General features: G+C 42.3%; 1 long non-coding RNA gene and 1 pseudogene across 1 annotated transcript in view; one reads left to right on the plus strand and one right to left on the minus strand.

Moving 5' to 3' along the window:
• Window positions 1-332: 332 nt before the first annotated feature.
• The window catches only part of LOC145520018 (uncharacterized), a 211,537-nt gene continuing 191,941 nt past the window's right edge, over window positions 333-19,928 (plus strand). The window contains exon 1 of the long non-coding RNA XR_014064128.1: window positions 333-609. This is a non-coding gene — a long non-coding RNA (uncharacterized LOC145520018). The remainder of the gene's footprint in view (window positions 610-19,928) is intronic.
• LOC145521828 (small nucleolar RNA SNORA70) lies at window positions 2,799-2,924 on the minus strand (annotated as a pseudogene).

Raw genomic sequence — 19,928 nt, forward strand, 5'->3', positions numbered from 1 at the left:
GGGGTTGAAGGATAGGTACTAGAGTGTTGTCATTCACCAACAGTTAGAGCCTCAGGTACTGTGGTACCCACCTACCGTGGTTTTTGCCACAGATTACATTGCATCATGTTTTATTTCACTGTAAGGCCTATATAAAATTGTCTATATATCAACTACATAAAACGCAAATGTATCTAGACCAAAATGGGCCTGTATAAGCTTTCATAGAAATAGCCACGGATCCATGAAATGTTGATTTACAGCTGTCCAGGTTTGAGGTGTAATGTGTGCAGAGTAAATGAGCATCATAGAATTTTCAGTCTCAAATTAGAACATTCTTTTTTGGTGTCATCACAGACCAGCAGTGTGCATGGAATCCTAGTATTAACACCCAAGCTATTTCTCTTCAAATTACTCTTAGCCAATTAGCAGCCAAGACATTCTTTGCCAGATCATGTGTCTTGAGTTAGTTTGGAAAACATGTGCATCAAACATTTCCTTCCTTGCTCCCATCTTTGATACCTTCCTTCTTTCTTCCCCACTGTGATAGGTGCTGTGAACCTGGTGGAAAAGAAGAGACGTGGAGAGCAATTGTCACAGCGCAGCGTGTTCTGTGCCATCATCTTAAAGGTATGTGTGGCATTTCACGGGAGCACAGATTTGGGGAATGGGTTTGTTCACAGAAGGTTTCCTGAAATAGGAATTAGGTTGAGTCTTGAAGCTAGTTTGTTATTTTCAGGACTCAGAAGAAACATTAAGTTTTAGAAGGCTTTTTCCCAAATTTTCTAGTCCTTCTTTAAGGCAGGGGTCCCAAACCTCCAGAATCTAATGCCTGATAATCTGAGGTAAAGCCGATCTAATAGTATAGAAATAAAGTGCACAATAAATGTAATGTAATTTTATCCCGAATCCACTCTCTCACTGACCCCACCCCCACTGCAGTCTGTGGAAAAATTGTCTTTCATGAAACTGGCCCCTGGTGCCAAAGAGGTTGGGCACTGCTGCTTTAAGGTACAAATGAAGAGCTAAAATTTATTTTTGTGGCTAAGTTGGCTCATTCTCTCTTGCTCTCTGTCAACTCTGCTTTTCATTAGAAATAAATTTGAAAAGTCCAAAAGCATGTTAATCTGGTTGCTAAGCTCAATTATTGAATAAGAACAAGTCAAGATCTTCTCGTAAGGAATATTGAGCAAATAAATGGAAGCAAAACTTCTTAATGGCATGGTGGTGGCAAATGTCTCTTGGGAAAGGGAATTCCATTTTTTTCTGTTCTCAGAGAAGTTAGCAGGGGTGGAAGATGCCACAGTGGAGTATTTGGAAGGCCTTGCCTACACAGCTGTACAGCTCAGTCACCACTGACAGTGTGAAGGAGTTTTGAGGAGGTAGATTGCACCCAGATGGGGGAGGAATAGCAGATGAGTCATTAATATCATATGTGTGTTACAATAAGACGGCTCAGGATCTGGATTTGAAGCACTAAATGCATGTCACCCACACCTTGCTTTGTACAGTAATTGAAAGACCTGGTTGAGCTGAGTAGAGAAAATGTAGCAGGAAAATAACAGGACATTAGTCCGATTCCTGATTCATCAGTTATTAATAGTGTGACCTTCCATTGCTTATTAAACCTTTAGGACTCACACTCCTCATCAGTGCAGTTCTGGGGGGTAAGGGACTGGCTTATAATAAATTGTCTCTAATACAGAATATAACTTAAAAACTTTCACCAAATTGCAAAAGGAGAGTTCAGTTTAATTCCTATAGGTTCACTGCATGTACTTTTCTCCTGTGAAATCTTTTCTATAGAGACGTAAGCAAGCATATCTGGAAAAGATGTAGAAGGCATATTATACCCCAGAGCTAATAAGGGTTCACTAATTCTCTGTCTTGCATCTATGTACCTCAAACATCTGATTTCAAACTTCTTGTCCAAACCCATTTCCAGTTATTCACCTTCAAGCATTTCCCATCTTAGTCAATTCTCATAGTTGTCTGAAAATATCAGGCCTATTTTCACCTCCATCCCTTGACTTGTTTTCTTAGAAAGTTCTGTACCGAAGTGACCCCTGTATTCAAATTCAATCCATTCTTCATAGCCCATTGTATGGGAACGTATGGGAACTACTTCTGTGAACCAAACCTGACTGCCTCCTCCCTGAAGTTGAGAGGGATCTCAGCTCTCCTGCAGGCCAGCCACCTCTCTTAACAACACTCAACTTGCTTTCTACCTTGTATTAAATTCGTTTGTCTAAGTATCTGTTTCCTTATTATAGAAGGACTGGATCTTATTAATGCGTATGCTCCCAGAGCTTATCAGAATGCTTGGAACATAGTGAACAATCAGTTTATTCTGGTGGAATGCGATCAGGGAAAGATTGTATTTTTTTGGGGGGGGGGACAGGAAAGTAGGATTTACTGGTGGGCATGAGTAAGGTGGGGACAGCGCCAAGGCTCTCATGAGTGCAGGGCCCAGCATTTGTCCAGAGGGCCACGATTAGGGATGTATTTGATCCCATAGCCATCCAAGATGAGCTGCTTTTCTGCTGTCATGTTTTCAAATTCATCCATTTTAAATTTAATGAATCCCCACTTCTTGGAGATGTGGCTCTTCTAGTGGCCAGGGAACTTGACCGTGGCCCTGTAGAGGGCCTCAGTCACATGCTCCTTGTTCTACACCTTGGTATGGATGGACCTGATGACTTGTCCAATGCGAACCCTGGCCACTGTGTCCTGAGGCTTTCCAAAATTGCTGCACATACCTGTCTGGAGCCTGGATTGGAGACAGCATGCCTGTCATGAATATCCACTGGACATTATCTATCTATCTTCAAGGTCCCTTAGGGCAACCTGTATGGGCAACAGGCTGCATACACTACTGAGAAGCCTGTGTTTGCAGCTGTTGCATGCTGGGCCCCCATGAGAGATGGTGTTTTTTAAATGGACAGTCATTCAGAGTGAAAGTATCAGCCCTGTCACCAGCACAAGGCTGCCCATGATCTTTCCCACCTTCTGCTCCAACCACACCGGTCTACTTGCTTTCTGCTGATGGAGCTGGTCCAAGCCTCTTCCTGCCTTAGGGAATTTGCTTCAGTTGCTTCCCCTGCCTCCAAGCTCTTCCCCAGATAACAGCAAATCCCTGCTCTCACTTCCATCTGATTTTTGCTTAGGGAGACCTTCTCTGACCACGTTTTATAAAACGGCAATTTATAAAACTTTCCATTTTTTCTCTCTTTTGTCTCCATAGCATTCATGACTACCTGACACAATATATATTGATTTGTTTGGTAGCTATTTGTTGGTCCTAGCAGAATGGAAGGTCGGGAGGGCTTTACCCACAGTGTCTACAACTATGCCTGGTGCACAGTAAACCCTGCATGTCTTACCTTCAGTTCATTTCAGTTCAGTTGCTCAGTCATGTCTGACTCTTTGCGACCCCATGAATCGCAGCACGCCAAGCCTCCCTGTCCATCATCAACTCCCGGTCTACCCAAACCCATGTCCATAGAGTCGGTGATGCCATCAAGCCATCTCATCCTCTGTCGTCCCCTTCTCCTCCTCCTCCCAATCCTTCCCAGCATTAGGGTCTTTTCCAGTGAGTCAACTCTTCGCATGAGGTGGCCAAAGTATTGGAGTTTCAGCTTCAAAATGAACACCCAGGACTGATCTCCTTTAGTATGGACTGGTTGGATCTCCTTGCAGTCCAAGGGACTCTCAACAGTCTTCTCCAACACCACAGTTCAAAAGCATCAATCCTTCAGAGCTCAGCTTTCTTCACCGTCCAACTCTCCATACATGACCACTGGAAAAGCCATAGCCTTGACTAGATGGACCTTTGTTGGCAGCGTAATGTCTCTGCTTTTAAATATGCTATCTAGGTTGGTCATAACTTTCCTTCCAAGAAGTAAGCGTCTTAATTTCATGGCTGCAATCATCATCTGCAGTGATTTTGGAGCCCCCAAAAATAAAGTCTGACACTGTTTCCACTGTTTCCCCATTTATCTGCCATGAAGTGGTGGGACCAGGTGCCATGATCTTAGTTTTCTGAACGTTGAGCTTTAAGCCAACTTTTTCACTCTCCTCTTTCACTTTCATCAAGAGGCTCTTTAGTTCTTCTTCACTTTCTGCCATAAGGGTGGTATCATCTGCATATCTGAGGTTATTGATATTTCTCCCGGCAATCTTGATTCCAGCTTGTGCTTCTTCCAGCCCAGCATTTCTCATGATGTACTCTGCATATAAGTTAAATAAGCAGGGTGACAATATACAGCCTTGACGTACTCCTTTTCCTATTTGAAACCAGTCTGTTGTTCCATGTCCAGTTCTAACTGTTGCTTCCTGACCTGCATACAGGTTTCTCAAGAGACAGGTCAGATGGTCTGGTATTCCCATCTCTTTCAGAATTTTCCACAGTTTAATGTGACCCACACAGTCAAAGGCTTTGGCATAGTCAATAAAGCAGAAATAGATGTTTTTCTGGAACTCTCTTGCTTTTTCGATGATTCAGCGGATGTTGGCAATTTGATGTCTGGTTCCTCTGCCTTTTCTAAAACCAGCTTGAACATCGGAAGTTCACGGTTGACGTATTGCTGAAGCCTGGCTTGGAGAATTTTGAGCATTACTTTACTAACGTGTGAGATGAGTGCAGTTGTGCGGTAGTTTGAGCATTCTTTGCAATTGCCTTTCTTTGAAATTTGAATGAAAACTGACCTTTTCCAGTCCTGTGGCCACTGCTGAGTTTTCCAGATTTGTTGGCATATTGAGTGCAGGACTTTCACAGCATCATCTTTCAGGATTTGAAATAGCTCAACTGGAATTCCATCACCTCCACTAGCTTTGTTCGTAGTGATGCTTTCTAAGGCCCACTTGACTTCACATTCCAGGATGTCTGGCTCTAGGTGAGTGATCACACCATCATGATTATATGGGTCATGAAGATCTTTTTTGTACAGTTCTTCTGTGTATTCTTGCCACCTCTTCTTAATATCTTCTGCTTCTGTTAGGTCCATATCATTTCTGTCCTTTATCAAGCCCATCTTTGCATGAAATGTTCCCTTGGTATCTCTAATTTTCTTGAAGAGATCTCTAGTCTTTCCCATTCTGTTGTTTTCCTCTATTTCTTTGCATTGATCACTGATGAAGGCTTTCTTATCTCTCCTTGCTATTCTTTGAAACTCTGCATTCAGATGGGAATATCTTTCCTTTACTCCTTTGCTTTTCACTTCTCTTCTTTTCCCAGCTATTTGTAAGGCCTCCTCAGACAGCCATTTTTCTTTTTTCATTTATTTTCCATGGGGATGGTCTTGATCCCTGTCTCCTGTACAGTGTCATGAACCTCCGTCCATGGTTCATCAGGCATGCCGTCCATCAGAATTTGTCACTTCCGCTGTATAATCATGAGGGATTTGATCTAGGTCATACCTGAATGGTCTAGAGGTTTTCCCTAGTTTCTTTAATTTAAATCTGAATTTGGCAACAAGGAGTTCATGATCTGAGCCACAGTCCGCTCCCGGTCTTGTTTTTGCTGACTGGATAGAGCTTTTCCATCTTTGGCTACAAAGAATATAATTAATCTGATTTCAGTGTTGACCATCTGGTGATGTCCATGTGTAGAGTCTTCTCTTGTGTTGTTGGAAGAGGGTGTTTGCTATGGCCTGTGTGTTCTGTTGGCAAAACTCTATTAGCCTTTGCCCTGCTTCATTCTGTACTGCAAGGTCAAATTTGCCTGTTATGCCAGGTGTTTCCTGACTTCCTACTTTTGCATTCCAGTCCCCTATAATGAAAAGGACATCTTTTGGGGGTGTTAGTTCTAATAGGTCTTGTAGGTCTTCACAGAACCGTTCCACTTCAGCTTCTTCAGCATTACTGTTCGTGGCATAGACTTGGATTACTGTGATATGAATGGTTTGCCTTGGAAATGAACAGAGATCATTCTGTTGTTTTTGAGATTGCATCCAAGTACTGCATTTCAGACTTAGTCTTACCTCCAGCATCTGCTTAGTCTCATCAGCATGTCTTAGATTTCTCTAGACTCAAACCATCATGAAATCAATGCTGCTTTCTTGCTTCTGGGCCCACACCTCTTCTTCCACAATCTCTCTTCTGCATCACAGACCTCAGTTTAAGAACCTCTGATCCAATGGAGCAGGAAAATACGAACTACAGAGGTAGTCATAGGATTCACAGTATACATTAAAAGAATGTCAAGGGGTAAATAGCTGAAGAAAAAAAATAGTAAAGGTATGTGGTTTATATACCTCATAATCAGAACCTCATAATCAGAAACAGTTGGATGAAGCCTACTCGTTATCAATAATATGTTTTAGCTTAAAAGAGGGCCAATGGCTGGTGTTCATAGTGGGCCCATAACTTGAGTGAGATTCAAGGATACACGGAAACTTTCATAAGTAGTTTCCATGTGCAAGGCATGTTATGGACTTAAAGGGACTTGATAGATTCTGCTCTAAAGAATTTTGTGTCAATGATATGGTGCATTCTTATTCTTCAGTAAGAAATCCTTGGAAATGATCCATTAAACTTGATCTTGTAGAGTAATTTAATATGTAAGATTAAAATTGTTATTAGATTCAATGGCAATTATAACAGGTCTACTTCTTTTAGAATGACCTTGATCTGCACTCAGAACTGTAATTATTTGAAACCACTGGCCTCTTAGTTTCTATTTCTGACCAATTTTATGTGTTGGTTTGGGGTGGGTTCCATAAAAATCTTGACTTGGCTGCACCCTAGTCAAATAGGTCATATTTGGCTGTTAGGTACTCATGTTGGAAAACACAAGTGTCAAGTCAAGGGCTTTGAAGAGATAAGATGCATGGGTGAAGTAGAGGGAAAAGGAGAAGATGACTTTTAAATCTATTGAATGAGTATTTATTGAGCATCTTCTGTGCACCAGCACTGCCTGAGTAGTGAACATACAAAGATAATTAAGGGATGCTTCCTGTCCTTGAGGGAATCAATGTCTAGATTTTAAGTCTAGATGACAGGGGTTGTTGGCAGAAATGAAGAAGAAAGCGAGGGACACCAAGTGGATTAAAGATGAGAAGTTAAGACTTGGGCTTGTTGAATTTGAGATGAAAGCAATATATCCAAATGGTCGTTACCATGCTTTTGAAATGAGCCAGAAGTCTTGTGGGGAAAATGCAGGGAATAAATGATAGACCAGCATGACATGGATGTGAAAAGTCTGTTTTCTATTGAGAAGTATACATTTGATACTTCATGGATGGGAGAAGGGTATTGGGTTGTTGTTTTTTTTTCCTCTTTTTTTCCCCAATTTAAGTTAGGACTTCTTGCCAAGTTTCTGCTTAGGAATTCTGAACTGAACTTCAAATGTTTAGGGGCTTCAGTCTTAAAACACATTTGGAGTTGTGGCTTCTTGTTCAAGGAAGAAAACCCCTTCAAGTACATCAAAGAGCTGTGAGAAAAAGATACAGTGTGTTGACAATTTGTGTAAGGGCATCAAAACCAGAAATATTTCTCTGCTGTACACACATATTTCGAAGTTAAGGGGGGAAGGTCTCTGGTGCGAGGCTTCTGTTGCTGTGTTAAACCCCCAATACTTGGGAAATAGCACATTCATTGTACCAAAAATATGACTTGACTCACCTGGTAATTTCAAGCCAAGGTCTAGAGGATGTTTTCTCTGGTAGGTAACTTTTGAATAATTGTGAGGCATCTCGTTGCAGGGGTCAAGTAAGAAGAGTCAGGGAATAGAATCAGGGAGAGGAATGTTGCCAGAACACCAGAGGCCATTTGACCCAGGGACTCAGGGAAACTCCTTACAAATTCAATTTCAGGCATGGTGGCCAGGATCTTGTGAGGGGATGATGTCACAAGATTGCTTGTGTTGATTTAAGTCCCATTTCTCTCCTTCATCTTTTTGTTAAAGTGGGTACAGAGTAAAACCCACATCTGCAAGGGGTGAACCTACTATTAAATTCTTGGTTAGAGGAGCCTCAGCATCACATTCACACAGATGGGGTCTGGAGCCCCGGTTGCATCACGTGCTTTCTGGATGAATTCGGGTAGGTTTTCCCGCCCTCCTGAAGCTTCTGTTTTATTTGAAAAATGGAAACAATAATGCCAGCTTCACAAGGTTGTTGCTTGAATGAATGAATGTTGGATATAAAATGCCTAGGAGATGACTTGACGCTTAGAAAGAGCTCAGTAAATGCCACCCCACCCCAACCTCCCTTTGTTGTTTCCCTTGGTGGGATAAAATAATCTAAAACCTCGTTCAGGATAAAATGAAGATGTCAAATTAAGAAACCTTGGAGGCAGTTATTTGGATGTTCTAGCTCTGCCACCGCCAGTGGGCCTGACCTGAGGCAAGTCACTTAACCTCTCTCACCTCCATTTTCTCACCTACAAATTAAAGTTAACAAATGCTTGTAAACTGGAATCAAGTTAAACTCCTAGGCAGAGAAGAAGCAGATTAGCAAATGGTTAGGAAGGTCAACTCGATAGAGTTAGGCTTCCTAAATTCCAACCTGGGCTCCGAAACTTACTTGTTCCGACTTTGGCCTAGTTACTAAAGATCACTGTGTCTCAGTTTCCTTATCTGATAAGGAGGGATAATAATAGTAGTTTATGTCCCATAGATATAAAGAGTAAATCAGAGAATGCAGGTAAAACTCCTAGCATATGCCTAGCACATAATAGGTACTCAGTACATATCTTTATGATCACAGGGAACTCTGTTGAAAACCTTGTGACTTATGACCAAAGACTATAGACTGAATTAGCAGAGAAAGTTTGAAGTGTGATTTTGAACTGCTCTGACCTAGATACCCTGAGTAGACCTTTCAGATTTCTGTTCTCTAGTGGAGTGCAGTGTGAGAATCTCCCTGCAATGCAGGGGACTCGGGTCCAGTCCCTGGGTCGGGAAGATCTCCTGGAGAACAGAATGGCTCCCACTCAAGTATTCTTGCCTGGAGAATGGAGAATTCCATGGACAGAGGAGCCTGATAGGCTACAGTCCATGGGATCACAAAGAGTCAGAACTGAGTGACTAAGTACACAGTGACTTATATTGTTAACAAGTCAGCTCATTCCTCAGCCTCTCTCTATGGAGCTGGGCTTCCTTGAAATAGATGGGCCTCCAAATCAGAACCCTTGGAAGAGTGTTGGGATTTTTCTAGTTTGGAATAATTTTATCTACAGCTTAAGAAAAACCTACCCTATAGTAATCCTCAAGGCTTTCAAGCCCTGACAGTATAGAAAGTCTCAACTGAATGCTGCTGTTGAGTAAGCAGAATCTGAAATGCTGTTTGCAATTCTGTTGCCCAAATAAACTTACATGAGGCTCAGACCTGAATTAGGTAGTAAGAGTTGCCAGCCACGTCTCCTTGTGCAGCCTTAGTAAGGGTGGAGGTGCTGTACTTGACATCTCTGTGAATGATGAATCCAGTTCGTTGCAGTTCTGTTTCTTGCTGCTGTCTAGAAACTTCTCTATAGAGAAGTTCCAAGGAAGAACGTGGCTGTGGTCACCTGCAGCACAACCAGAGAAAAGAAGACATAACCAGGGCTAGACTGAGTCCCTTAGAACAGGGGTCCCCAACCCCTAGGCCATGGACCAGTACCAGGCTGCACAGAGGAGGGGAATGGTGGGCCAGCGAGCAAAGCTTCATCCATATTTACAATTCTTCTCCATTTTTCTCCCCCAGATGGGACCATCTACTTGTGGGAAAATAAGCTCAGGGCTCCCACTGATTTTGCACTGTGATGATTTGTGTAATTATTTCATTATATGTCACAATTTAATAATAGAAATAAAGTACATAGTAAATGTAATGCTTGAGTCATCCTGAAACCATCCCCCCAACTAGTCCATGGAAAAATTGTCTTCTATGAAACCAGTCTCTGGTGCCAAAAACGTTGGAGACTGCTGGTTTAGAAGACTTATGTGCTAAAATTATGTGTCCCACCTCCACCCCTACCACTATTCCCTACATTATATGCAATGAAAAGCAAATGTAAATTATAAAATTGGTCTTGTTCAGTCGCCCGGTTGTGTCTGACTCTTTGCGACCCCATGGACTGCAGCATGCCAGGCCTCCCTGTCCCTCACCATCTCTCAGAGTTTGCCCAAGTTCATGTTCATTGCATCAGCTATGCCATGTAGCCATCTCATCCTCTGACGCCCTCTCCTCCTTCTTCCCTCAGTCTTTCCCAGCATCAGGGACTTTTCCAATGAGTCATCTGCTTGCCTCAGATGACCGAAATACTAGAGCTTCAGCATCAGTCCTTCAGTGAATATTCAGGGTTGATCTCCCTTAAGATTAACTGGTATGATCTCCTTGCTGTCCAGGAGACTTTCATGAGCCTTCTCCAGCATGACAGTTCAAAGGCATCAATTCTTTGGCATTCTACCTTCTTTACGGCCAGCTCTCACAACCATACCTGACCACTGGGAAAGCCATAGCCTTGGCTATATGGACCTTTGTCAGCAGAGTAATGTCTCTGCTTTTCAACACACTGTCTAGGTTTGTCATCACTTTCCTGCCAAGAAGCAGTCATCTTCTGATTTCATGCTGCATTCACCATCTGCAGTGATTTTGGAGCCCAAGAAAAGAGAATCTGTCACTGCTTCCACCTTTTCCTCTTCTATTTGCCATTCAGTAATGGGACTGTATGCCATGATCTTAGTTCTTTTGTATTTAGTCTTAAGCCGGCTCTTTCACTCTCCTCCTTTACCCTCATCAAGAGGCTCTCTATTTTCTCTTCGATTTCTGCCCTTAGAGTGGTATCATCTGCATATTTGAGGTTGTTGATGTTTTGCCTGCCTATCTTGATTCTGGCTTGTAACTCATCCAGCCCGGCATCTCAGAATGTGCTCAGCATACAGGTTAAACAAACAGGGTTACAGCAGACAGTGCTGTCGTGTACTCCTTTCTCTATCTTCAGCCAGTCAGTTGTTGCATACAGGGTTCTGACTGTTGCTTCTTGACCCACATACAGGTTTCTCAGGAGACAGGTAAGATGGTCTGGTGTTCCCATCTCTCTAAGAGCTTTCCACAGTTTGTCATGGTCCACACAAAGGCATTAACTTAGTCGATGAAACAAAGGTAGGTGTTTTTCTGAAATTCCCTTGCTTTCTCTATAATCTAGCGAATGTTGACAATCTGATCTCTAGTTCCTCTTCCTTTTCTAAACTGAACTTGGACATCTGGAAGTTCTTGGTTCACATAATGCTGAAGCCTAGCATGCACGATTTTAAGCCTGACCTTACTAGCATGGGATATTAGTGCAATTGTCCGATGGTTAGCACATTCTGTGGTACTCTCCTTCTTGGGAATTGATCCACTGGAGGAGGGAATGGCAAACCACCCCAGTATACTTGCTGTGAGAACATCATGAACTATATAAAAGGCCAAATTATAAACTGATTATAAACTAAGTGTATCCAAATCCAGCAAAGTTCTGATTTTCCATGATGGTTTTAAAATGTGTCTACACATTTTTTAAAAAAATCCCTGCTGTTTTTGGTGCTCAGTGCAAATGTTTACCATTCATCATCAAACCCTGACCCAGGATGACCCAGGTGATCTTGACCTTGGGATCACCATCCAGAGACAGTGTGTGAGGTATCTGGAAAATGATTGTCCTTCTGATAAATGATTATAACTAACCGAGTGGGTCATCTGTTAAATGTTTGTTTTCACCACAAGAAGGGCAGAGATGGCAGGAAATAAGGGTGACATCTCCCTAGGAGTACTAGTCCTCGGCAGAAATGGCACACACGAGACTTTGGAGTGAGCACAGAGTTCAGAACTCTAGAATTAACCTCGTAACTGGTTTCCTCTACTCTAGTCTGACTTATTTCCAATAGACTATATTGTTGCTGGAGTGAAACCTTTTTTAAAATGTGACCATGATAATCTTCTATTTAAAATACTTTATGTCAAGTCTCACTGTTGCCTACAGAGTAAAGAGACACTCCTTCCTTTGCACCTCAAGGTTCTTTTCAACCACTTCTTCCTACCTGTTGAGTTCTATTAATGTCCCTCCCTATGGCCTCAACTGACCCTCTGCTCTAGCCACGCACAGATACTCTTCCTAATCTCTAAATTGTTTCCATTGCTTGCTTTTCTGTTCCACTTTCATCCACCTGGTAAACTTCCAGTCATCTCTTAGAACCCAGCCCGTACGTCCCTTCCTGTGGCCTGACTTCCCCGATTCTGTAGGTGGACTTTCTCTCCTTTGTGCCCTCATGCCCTTGGTATGAACTCTGTGGTCACACTTATGCTACAGCCTTTCAGACATGGTGGTTTCCATGTCTGTATCGTCTTTGCAGCTGTGAGTTCCTTGAGGGCTGTGACCATGCCTTTTCACTTGAGTATCTTCACTGACTTTACAGTGCCCAGCACATAATAGATGCAAAAGAATGTTTGCTGAATAAATGCAATAACTAGTCATAAACTGTCACTAATACCTACTTCCACGATGGCAGAAACAGTGTAGCTGGCACTCAGTTGAATGAATGACTGAGGGAATGAAAAGCTCATAGAACTGTTATGAAAATCAGAATGAACACTCCAGAAACTTTGTGAACCATGAATAGGTGGGCCTTGGCAAGGGGCTGTTACTGCGATTGCAATGAGCACAGTCCCCTGGTTTTCATAGCAGTGTGACCATGTGCAAAAGGCCACAGGAGCCAGCTTTCACCTGCCTGCCTGTCACCCCAGGTAAGGAAAAGGCAGAGTTCCATTGACTAGATGTGTAATGGGGTGAAAGTGAACCTGCTGCTATTTCTTTCACAGCTTGTGAAGGCTGTAATGAAAAGATCTGAGAGACTCTTTCACCCTGGTCCTGGAAGAAGAGTGTCATAAATGTCCAATTTGCCACTGATTGCCACATTGGCCCAGGGATTCCACAGCAACAAGACATTCAAATATAGCTACTAGAGGTACACATGTTGGAAAAATGCCTTAGTCTCTGTTATTTCTCTGAGTAGAAAAATCTGAATAACTAAGACCACAATTAGTGAAGCAACTATTCTGGGATCTCAGAGTCAGACACAAGTGAGCTACTAAGCACACACACATACACACACAAACATAAGAGTGGGTGTATTGTCAACATTTTAGGGAAAACAGAGCTCAGTCAGGTTAAGATATTTTTCCTAAATCACTCTGCGTATCAGTCAGGTTTCACTATACAGTTATACTGAGGTAACAAACATCCCCAATGTCTCACTGTCTTGGGACAACAAGCCTGTAAGTCTCAGTTGTATTACATTCCTAGTGCAGTATCTGAAAGCAGCTTTGACTCTGCCCTGTGTGTCTTCTTTATTCCAGAACCCAGGCTGAAAGATAGTCTTGATTTGCGGTATATTATTCTCATGAGGGCTTCCCTCATGACTCAGACAGTAAAGAATCTGCCTGCAATGTGGGAGATTTGGGTTCGATCCCTGGGTGGGGAAGATCCCCTGGAGAAGAGAATGGCAACCCACTCCAGTATTCTTGCCTGGAGAATTCCGTGGACAGAGGAGCCTGGTGGGCTACAGTCCATGGGATCACACAGAGTGGACATGACTGAGTGACTAACATTTTCACTTTTATTTCCATGAGAGAGAGAAAAGAACAATGGCCCACCTCCCAAAGGCTCTTAAAGCTCTTCAGTTGTGACATCCATTACTTCAACACACATGCCCTTGGCCAAAGCACGTCACACAGCCAAGCTTGTAGTCAAGAGGATGAGTGAGGACTTCTCCCATAGAGAGACACCCAAGTCCCATGGCAACGGACAGGAACGGATGATTGAGAAAGAAATAATTAGGGTCATAAGAAATAATTAGGGTCAATAAGAAAATCACCTACTAAGTCACAGAGCTGGGTTTAAAACTAAGGTTTTTCCTAATTCAAATTCCAAGTTCTTTCCACCATACCAAGTGATCTCTGATGGGAACCTCACTGCAGATTTATTGACTTTGATGACAGGAGCCCTGAGTAGAACTCTAAGGCTTGATTTCTGAAAGTGCAGGAGAAGGAAGAACTAAGGACCCATCTTGTCACTTAAGAGAACAGGATTGCAAGTGTGTGTCAGGGAAGTCCTGCGCTGTTGTCTGTCAGTGTAATTGGCATGAAAAACCTACGCTCTCTCTGCAGCCCTTACTGCTCGAGTAAATCTCCCACTGTACCTCCCATTACCCCTCGCTTAAAGCACCGATTATTCCTTTATTAGAGCTCAGCCACAAGTAGGCCATGAATTTTTATGGCTTTTCCAGATCTCATAAGGCAATGAGAATCATCCATTTAAACACAGTCACTAAACTCCACCACAGGTTTATGACCTGATATAGCATTTCACCACCATTTAAAAGAAGCCGCACCCACTCATCCTTTCTTGGAACATTTTGTCTTCTCCTTGAAAGAAAGAAAATCCAAACTTCTCACTTTCAACCCCTTTCTCCTGTTCAGTGGTTCCCTTGAGATGTGGCCAGGTTGAAATGGCACCATCAACTTAAGTCTGAATGCCCCATCTTTGGGAATAACTTCTACCTAGGGGGGAAATTACTGCAAACTTTTCCCAGCCTCTTCCAGTTCCCTTGGAATATTTATTCTGTTTAATTGACGTGTGCCTTCATTGGGCAGTTTATTCACCAAACACTAATTGTGTAACTACTATGTATCCAACAATGTGCCAGGCATGACTGAACTTCCATTCATACTGCCATGGGCTGCCTTTCTGTGAGGAAACAAGAAACGAGAGAAGACACAGCTGATTCTTGCCGGACTTCAAAGCAATTTCATGTGTATTGTCTTGTGTGACTATGTCCATGACCTTCACCATTGTCCAGAGTCATCTCACCTTGAACATGGTGCAGCTAAAATGTCCTTGAGTTTTGTCTGGAACTCAAGGGTATGGCTGAGCACCGTTGGGTGTGTGGCTCTGAATCCAGAGCTTGGTTCCATGGAGAAAGAAACTGCATCTCCAAAGCAGTTCAATTTCTGAAACTAACCACTGTATTTGCTGCTAGCAAACTATTTCGAAGAGCATCCTGCCATCAAGTTAACTACTCTTAGCTTCCACATAATGAGATTCTTTTCCCCTGAGTTTTCCCCCCATAAATTAGAGACGTTCATATCTATAGTTACTGGACTTTTCCTTCTGGATTTTCACAGATACTTTTCAACTCAACATGTCTCAAAGCAAATTCACTATCTCCCACATCTACTTACTCTTAAATTTGCTCATCTTCTTTTCTTTCTCTCTTGGTCAGTGTGCAAATCATGTACCCATTCACCTGCATTTGTAACCTGGGAGACAGCCTTGATTCCTTATTCTCCTTTATCTGCCCCAGTCAATCAGTTACTAAGCCCTGCCTTTCTTGCTTTCTTAGCATCTTTCAAATAAGTAATGTCTACTCCATGACTGCTGCCTCTGCCTTTCCTTACCAGGATTCCTACAGCCCCCCTTCCAACTGTGGTCTTCTTGCCTCTAGGCTCACTCTCCTCCCGCCCAACTTAATCAGAATTTCCAGAGTGACCTTTCTACACTCAAATATAATCATGTCACTCTCCTTTATAAAGCCTCCATCGGTCCTTCAGTGTGCTCAGCAGAAAGGCCTTCTTTTTCAGCACAGAGCAACAAAAGCCTAATTAGAGGCTTCCCACCTCCCATTTCCCTAATTCCTACCCCTCAAAATGTATGTTATAAACAAATCGTGTCAACTTCCATGCCTATTTCTGGAAATGAGCCTCTATTCCCCCCCACATATGCTATACTGCCTCTTTTTTTTTTTTTTAATAAATTTATTTATTTTAGTTGGGGGCTAATTACTTTACAATATTGTAATAGTTTTTGCCATACATTGACATGAATCAGCCATGGGTTTACATGTGTTCCCCTTCCTGGACCCCCCACCCACCTCCCTCCCCATCCCATCCCTCTGGGTCATCCCATTGCCCCGGCCCTGAGCATTTGTCTCATGCATCGAACGTGGAATGGTGTTCTGTTTCACATATGATAATATACATGTTTCAGTGCTATTCTCCCAGAACGTCCCACCCTCACCTTCTCCCTCAGAGTCCATAAGACTGTTCTATGCATCTGTGTCTCTTATTCTGTCTCGCATATAGGGTTATCGTTACCATCTTTCAAATTCCATATATATGCATTAGTATACTGATTGGTGTTTTTCTTTCTGGCTTACTTCACTCTGTATAATGGGCTCCAGTTTCATCCATCTCAGTAGAACCGATTCAAATGTATTTTTTTTAATGGCTGAGTAATATTCCATTGTGTATATGTACCACAGCTTCCTTATCCATTCATCTGCTGATGGACATCTAGGTTGCTTCCATGTCCTGGCTATTGTAAACAGTGCTGCGATGAACATTGGGGTACACGCGTCTCTTTCAATTCTGGTTTCCTCAGTGTGTATGCCCAGCAGTGGGATTGCTGGGTCATATGGCAGTTCTATTCCCAGTTTTTTAAGGAATCTCCACACTGTTCTCCATAGTGGCTGTACTAGTTTGCATTCCCACCAACAGTGTAAGAGGGTTCCCTTTTCTCCACACCCTCTCCAGCATTTATTGCTTGTAGACTTTTAGATAGCAGCCATCCTGACTGGTGTGAAATGATACCTCATTGTGGTTTTGATTTGCATTTCTCTAATAATGAGTGATGTTGAGCATATTTTCATGTATTTGTTAGCCATCTGTATGTCTTCTTTGGAGAAATGTCTGTTTAGTTCTTTGGCCCATTTTTTGATTGGGTCGTTTATTTTTCTGGAATTCAGCTGCAGAAGTTGCTTGTATATTTTTGAGATTAATTGTTTGTCAGTTGCTTCGTTTGCTATTATTTTCTCCCATTCTGAAGGCTGTCTTTTCACCTTGCTTATAGTTTCCTTTGTTGTGCAAAAGCTTTTAATTTTAATTAGGCCCCATTTGTTTATTTTTGCTTTTATTTCCAATATTCTGGGAGGTGGGTCATGGAGGATCCTGCTGTGATTTATGTCGGAGAGTGTTTTGCCTATGTTTTCCTCTAGGAGTTTTATAGTTTCTGGTCTTACATTTAGATCTTTAATCCATTTTGAGTTTATTTTTGTGTATGGTGTTAGGAAATGTTCTAGTTTCATTCTTTTACAAGTGGTTGACCAGTTTTCCCAGCACCACTTGTTAAAGAGATTGTCTTTTCTCCATTGTATATTCTTGCCTCCTTTGTCGAAGATAAGGTGTCCATAGGTGCGTGGGTTTATCTCTGGGCTTTCTATTTTGTTCCATTGACCTATATTTCTATCTTTGTGCCAGTACCATACTGTCTTGATGACTGTGGCTTTGTAGTAGAGCCTGAAGTCAGGCAGGTTGATTCCTCCAGTTCCATTCTTCTTCCTCAAGATTGCTTTGGCTATTCGAGGTTTCTTATATTTCCATTCAAATTGGGAGATGATTTGTTCTAGTTCTGTGAAAAATACCAATGGTAGCTTGATAGGGATTGCATTGAATCTATAGATTGCTTCGGGTAGTATACTCATTTTCACTATATTAATTCTTCCAATCCATGAACACGGTATATTTCTCCATCTGTTTGTGTCCTCTTTGATTTCTTTCATCAGTGTTTTATAGTTTTCTATATATAAGTCTTTTGTTTCTTTAGGTAGATATATTCCTAAGTATTTTATTCTTTTTGTTGCAATGGAGAATGGTATTGTTTCCTTAATTTCTCTTTCTGTTTTCTCATTATTGGAGGCTATACTGCCTCTCTTTGTCCTTCTAGAAGACTTCTATCCAGCCCTAAAGGTTCAGTTCAAATTTTCTTTGTGAAGGACACCGCTTTACCATCTCTTTAGGGCGACAGATCCCTCCCGCCTTTGAGCATTCACGGCAACTTGAACCTCACTTAATTTTCCAATTTTTCGTCTCCTCTCCTAAACTGCCAGCTCAGTGGAACATGTACCATGTCTTACAATGCACCCTTTGTTTTCACTGCTTGCTTAGACCTGTCATGGCCTTTATCTGATTGATCCTTCAACCCTGCTAGATAGGCCCCTGTTATCCCATTTTACAGATGACAGTCAGGTTTAGCAAATGTATCAAGATTGTACAGATGGTCAACAGAAGGTTCAGAGGTCTAAGCCAAGTGTCCCCACTGCCACACACTCTTTGCTAATAGATGTTTCAGTAGCATCAGTTTCTCCTCTCCTTGTGGACAGAAGGGGCTGAGCCGAAGGCTTATCTGGTTGGAAAAGAAGTCTAACCGACTTGCCGTAAAGCTGCACTTGCAAGACAAGTACAGAGGTTGTGTTTGGATTGTGTTCTACATTGCTGCAGAGAAGAAAATGGCAACTCACTCAGTATTCTTGCCTAGAAAGTTCCATGGACAGAGAAGCCTGGCAGGCTACAGTCCATGGGATCACAGAGTCAGATGTGAATGAGCTAATATATGTGCTATATTGTTGTAAATATTGCAATGTTTTCTGAAGTTATTTTTATCTCAAGCATGGTATACAATTGAGAAAATTTGAGTTACCTATATTAAAAGTCCTGTCATTGTTGTACTCATTTTTTTCCTGTTTTTGGAAGGAGGTTCCAGCCAGCAGATAAGAATGTGGGGAGGGCCTCTGGCCTCTCTGGTGAGGCTGCTCTTAGCCTCAGAGCATTGCCAGGCATAGAGTATATGCCCAGCCTAAAGCTCAACAGTGTGTTGTCGTTCAGTCACTCAGTTGTGTCCGACCCTTTGTGACCCCATGGACTGCAGCATGCCAGGCTTCCCTGTCCCTCGCCATCTCCAGGAGTTTGCTCAAGTTCATGTCCAATGCATCAGTGATGTTATCCAACCATCTTATCCTCTGTCGCCCTCTTCTCCTTCTGCCTTCAATCTTTCCCAGCATCAGGGTCTTTCCAATGAGTCAGTTCTTCACATCAGGTGGCCAAAGTATTGGAGCTTCAACTTCAGCATCAGTCCTTCCAATGAGTATTCAGGGTTGATTTTCTTTAAGATTAACTGGTTTGATCTCCCTGCTGTCCACGGGACTCTCAAGAGTCTTCTCCAGCACCAGCACTGAAATGCTTTCCCTTAGGGAAGTACCTCAGGTTCTGACCTCAGGCTGATTGCAAGTAGATGTCAGATGTGTCCACATTTATGCTTCTAAAGAGTAAAATTGCTGCTAGTTTTAGTTATTCTGTAGATCAGTGACTCCAGGATAAAGACAAACATGTGGCAAATTCCTTGTAGAGTTTAGAACAAGGAATTGTTTCTCCTAAAGATATGCTAATCTTTTCTCATAGCAAGAGTTGTGGAAACCAGTAGAGCCCAAATCTGGACTATGAATCAGAATTACCTGAGAAAGTAATAAATACACTGATTCCTCCATCCCACCCCTGGAAATTCTGATTGAGAGACCTGCAGATGGGCTAAGAAATACTGAAGACAAGCTTGATTCTTGAGCTCTTTGTGCTGATTGAGCCACTGTTCCAGCAGTAGCCTCTCACATTTTTAAAAATATTTGTATGTTGTTCAGTCACCAAGTCATATTCGACTCTTTGAGACCCCATGGACTGCAGCATGCCAGGCTTCTCTGTCTGGAGAAGCGAAGAAGATTTTTAAATCTCCCGGAGTTTACCCAAGTTTATGTTCATTGAATCGGTGATGTCATCCAACCATCTCACCCTCTGTCACCCTCTTCTCCTTCTGCCTTCAATCTTTCTCAGCATCAGGGTCTTTTCCCATGCTGTTTGCATCAGGTGGCGAAAGTATTGGAGCTTCAGCGTCAGTCCTTCCAATGAGTATTCAGGGTTGATTGCCTTTAAGATTGACTGGTTTGATCCTTGCAGTCCTAGGGCCTCTCAGGAGTCTTCTCCAGCGCCACAGTTCAAAAGCATCAATTCGTTGGTGCTCTGCCCATTTTATTTTAGCTTGTAAAAAAATTTTATTTTATATTGGAGTAAAGTTGATAACAATGTTGTATTAGTTTCAGATGCATAGCA

The sequence above is a fragment of the Giraffa tippelskirchi genome, chromosome 1 (assembly GCF_054371585.1).
Source record: "Giraffa tippelskirchi isolate mGirTip1 chromosome 1, T2T-mGirTip1v1.2.pri, whole genome shotgun sequence".
Lineage (NCBI taxonomy): Eukaryota > Metazoa > Chordata > Mammalia > Artiodactyla > Giraffidae > Giraffa > Giraffa tippelskirchi.